Consider the following 5,172-nt stretch of genomic DNA (forward strand, 5'->3'; position numbering starts at 1 on the left):
CGGATGATGGAGCAGCTGCGGCATGTGGGAGCAGGGTATTTCTCAGGAAGTACCGATCCGAGTGTAGCGGATGAGTGGAGAGAGCGGATGGAGGATATTTTCCTTTCGCTTAGGTGTCCCGACCAGTACAGGGTGGATCTGGCAGTGTTTTACTTGTCAGGAGATGCTCGTGTGTGGTGGAGGTCGGTGACAGCACGGAGGGTGCAGCGGGGTATGTCTTGGGGAGATTTTGTGGGGGAGTTTAACTCCAAGTATTTCCTCAGGAAGCTCTTGATCGTATGGAGGCACGGTTCTTGGGTTTGACTCAGGGGGAGCGTACAGTGCGGGAACTGGATGCAGAGTTCAGTCGGCTTGTAGGGTATGCAGGACGGGCTTGGGAGCCAGAGTCGGCTCAGGTGCGGAGGTTCTTGCTGGCTTTGCGAGATGATTTGAGGACACGGTGCAGAGTGAGGAGCTATGCCACGAGGGCGGAGCTGGTTGAGGTTGCAGCTGGGATAGAGGATGACTTGAGGTCACAGTTAGTGGTGGTCAGTCCAGCGGTTCGTTCAGAGGAGACATTGGAGCAGAGCATTCCAAACAAGGATAGGCAGTTGGAGCAAAGGCGTAAAAGGAAGCGGGAAGAGACGACAGTGGCGAACCAAGGTGGCCAGAGAGGTTATGGGAGCGGGAGCATGGATCACGTGTCGGCAAGCGGGGCCAGGGGAGGTGATTCGCAGGAGTACCGTCGAGTGTGTTATCATTGCGGGGAGGAAGGGCATATCAGGCCTTTCTGTCCTAAGAGGAGGCAGATGATGGAGGTTGCAGCGCAGCCGAAGGGAGGACCGGGTGTCCATTCCGGCGCTTAGTTTTAGCTTATGTATTCTTTCTTTCATTATGTATTTTCATTTGGAGTTGTAAACGATTATTGCATTTGAGGTTCTAATAAAAGTTGGAGTTCTTTGGTTTTGGGATTTGTGAAAAATCACTGGAAAGGAAATAGCACGGGAGTCTATAAATGGAAAGTTTCCATAAATAGAAGGTTGCTATAAATGGAAAGTTTCTAAAAATAGAAGTTTCCAGAAATGGAAAGTGTTGAGGTAGATCTAGTCGGGAGATACTCGTTGACATCGGACTTATTTGCTCAGGATAGTGTGAGCCCAACTCATGTGATACCGATAGCTCAATGGACTTTGTGGCCAGAGAGTGGGAGTGGTATGTTTGCTTCGGATGACGATCCGTGAGCGCGCTTTAGGGTGACGACCTTAGAGCGGGATTTTGAGACTCCCTGGATACCGTAGCTGTGAGCCGTGGCTCGGCAGTGAGCCGGTATGTCTCGAGGGTTGCGACCCGAGAGCGGGGGGAGTGGGCGTGTGAGACTCCCTGGATACCGTAGCTGTAGGCTGTGGCCTGGCAGTGAGCCGGTATGACTCGAAGGTTGCGACCTGAGAGCGGGGGGAGTGTGTGTGTGAGTGACTTCCTGGATGCCGTAGCTTAAGGCGGTTGGCCTGATAGCGAGCCGGCATGATTCGTTGGTTGCGACCACGGACGGGGGAAGCACTGAGTTGTGAGCAAATAGTGTCTTTGATGTGAGTATATTGACTAGAGGGAGACCTCGTGGTTCAGTCGGAGGTGTGCGGGCTGTTGCGACAGTGCACGGGAAACCTTGGCTGACGGTATTTAGTCCGGTCGGGGACGTGCGGGCCGTGTTGACGGTGGCACGGAGGTCTTTGACAGTTGGACGGTTTTGCGGGATTCGAGGACGAATCCTTATTGGTGGGGGAGAATTGTAACATCCGCGAACCAATTTTTGTAAATTTGGTGTGGGTGTCGATCGACACCCTTGGTGGCATCGATCGACACCATGTTTTTCCGGTTTGGTCGGGTTTGATTTAATTGTCGATTGGTTCGGTTTGATTCAATTAAAATTCCTAAATCGTGTGTAAAAGGGGAAAACGACCCTAGGTCGTGTTATTTTGTTGGTAGTCGCCGCTTTTGAGAGAAAGAGAAAGAGAGAAAAGAGAGAAAACGTTTCTGTGACTTTCTGGGTTTGTTCTTGGGGTTTTTGGAGAGATCTGAGGCTGTAGGAGGGTTAGCTGTTGCTGGAAACGAAGGGGGAGCTTCTGGAGGTGTTGTTTTCCACGTTTCTCAATCCAATCTTCCTGTTCTTGAGGTGAGTGCTTGACCATGGTTGATCTAAGCATGAGATCTCTCTTGTTTGTGTGTTTTCTTTGCTGTTTGTGTTGTTTTGTTGCTTGGGTTCGTTGCTTTTGTGATTCCCAGTGATTTCTGAGGTAATTGGGTGAGTTTGAGACGGATTCGAGATGATTGGGAAGGAGAGTTCGATGTTCGGTTTCGCGCAGATCGTGTCTGCAGAGGAGGCATCGATCGACACTAGGAAGCATCGGTCGACACCATTTGGAGTGGCATCGGTCGACACTGTTTAGCATCGGTCGACACCATTGTTTGTAGCATCGATCGACACCGTGAGGCATCGGTCGACACTGGTCTCAGTCGAGACTTGATTTCCTGGTTTGATGTATTGTTGTGTGTTGTTTGTTTTGCTTAAACTTGAGGGTCTCATATGCTTGTGTGTATAACCCAGTAGATGGGAGGACGGCCTCACTAAGTATTTATGATAATACTTACGCATCTCAATTGTTGTTTGTGGTGTGCAGGTATGTGACGTGGAATCATGGCGATGAGGAGGAGGATGAACTAGGGTCTCGTTTGTGTGTTGTTGGTCTTTGTTATATTGTTTAGGATGGAACCTTGGATAGAGATATGTTAGGTTGCTGGATAGAATGGATAGAAGTGTTATTGTATTGGTTTTGTATTATTGATATGTTTCCGCTGTGCATGTAATTGGATGTTGGTTTATTATTGGTTGGTTACCGTGTGTGGGTTGGTTTGTTTAATTAAGTAGTATGGGATACTTAATTATATCTTGTATTTAATTATTAAAAAGAAAAAAAAAAAAGGGGTCGGGTTGTTTCAGTTACCTTCAGAACCTCAACCTTTATGAGAGAATCAAATTTATTCTAGTGGTTGGCCGAGCGAAACCCAGACCCAAACAAAATTTGTTTTTAAAAAAAATTTAATTATATTTATTTAATTTGCATGTTTGAATTAATATTTTTGGCTTTAAAATATAAGTATATTTATTTAACAAAGCAATCGTAGAAATAAAAATTATTATTTAGATAATCTAAAATCAAATATTGTGAGTTAAAAAAATCTGTTTTTTCAACTATATTTTTGTTTTTAATTATATATATATATATATATTTGAAAAAATGCAAAAAACAAATTGTTTTTTTTCAACCAAACATTAAATTAAATTAAAAGATGACTCCAAAGTTGGTTGCCCAAACTGGAGGAGAAGAGTTTACAAACAAATTGTTATATTTTTTCCTTTGCAAATTTTGGACACTAATTAATGTTCAATATTTAGTTTACAGAATCTACTAAACTCCTAAACTGTATTTTCTAAATTTGCATTATTTGTTAAGAATAAAAGATATTTAAATACACAAAATCAGCTCAATTTAAAACTCTTTCGTAATAATTTATATTTTTATTGATTAAAATTGAAACTAATATTAGATTCCTATATATATTTTGCTTATCATGATTTATCTTCAGAAAAATAATTATGAGCTACTATTTTTTTCATAAACAATTGTAGCCATGAGTGAAAGGTATCTTTCCCTACGTATTTTGAAATTTATTAGTTTCAATAACTTGATTAGCTATCAAACACTATTCTAACTTGTTTGTATTATTGTTGACAATAAAGTCACACGAAAGACTATTCTTTTGTCGTTTCAATAACTTGTTTCACTATTCTTTTAGTTTAGTTTAGTTTGTGTTAACTGAATTTAATTAAGTCTAATACGTTATAGTTTGTTGATGTTAACTGGTTTATTTTGTTGGTGTTTTCAGGAACCCTGACCAATCCAAACACTTGGAGACAGCAAAGATGCCTATTTATGACCAATGGATAGATTTTGTGAACTTGAGAAGTGAAGAATACACAGAGAATAGTCGTATTCCTACAATGGTACTGCTCTTTCTTATTCGTTGTCTTTGTAGTTTAAATGTATTTATCTGCTGTGAATGCAATAACACAACCTGAATATCGAAACCATATTAGTTGTTTTGTGCTGCGTTATCTTAAATTTTTTTATTTCTCTGCTTTATTACAGAAATTTGGCACCGCCAAAGAGGATTGGTGCACAAGACAAAACGATAGGCACATTAACAGGAGGCCCATTCTAAACCCTATATATGACACGGACGCCAACGCGGGGTTGGTACTTTTGTTCGCTACAATTAGTGCTTTTCGAAACTCTATTCAATATCGAGTTCCAGCCCCAAACCCTGCTTGCCCATCTCTCAGGTCAGTTTCTCGCTCCTTATTTCACTCTTTCTTCGGAACGATTACGGCCTTGTTCCTCCTCTCTCTCTCTCCGGATGTTTATCTGATGTGTTTGGTTTTAGCTCTAGATTAAAAGTCCTTACTGCGATTTGCTTTCTCAAATTTAAAAATTTGATTTTTCGTTAGGTTTTGAATGATGAAGAAGGCTGCGGGGAAGCAGGCAACTGCTGAAACATCGGTGTTTTGGGACATCACTCTGTGTCCGGTTCCCCATGGCGTTGATCCTCTTTACGTCCGTCCGTGTATTAAACGGTTTTTGGAGAAACATGGCTACTCTGGTCCTCTCACCATGAATGCTTTTGGCGTACTAACAGACGTCCCTAATGACATCCTTAGAGGAGTCTATTCCAGTGGAATCTCTCTTACTAACGTCCCCTACGGTATGTTCTCATCCTCCTTGTACCTCCTTTCCTTCGCTGCAGTATATAAATTAATATATATCCTCTCAAATTCATGATTTCTTTTGAAACAGGTTCAGGTTATGAAGACACTATGGATGTTATTTTTGCATTTTTCGAAAAAAATCGAGCTCCAGCTAATATCATGGTCATATCCGATCCAAAAATCTTTCGTGGTATTCCTTCTGAATACTTGCATGCGATGGGATGCCACCTTGTTCAACCGCGTCCCTATGATTCTCTTGAAAGCCTTATTCAGGAAGGTTTGTGTATGCTTCTCCTCTCCCACAGTGTCGTCCAACTAACCAGCAAATCTGTTGCTGAACTGGCTACTTTTTTTTTTTTTTTTTTTTTTTT

The sequence above is a fragment of the Camelina sativa genome, chromosome 17 (assembly GCF_000633955.1).
Source record: "Camelina sativa cultivar DH55 chromosome 17, Cs, whole genome shotgun sequence".
Classification (NCBI taxonomy): domain Eukaryota; kingdom Viridiplantae; phylum Streptophyta; class Magnoliopsida; order Brassicales; family Brassicaceae; genus Camelina; species Camelina sativa.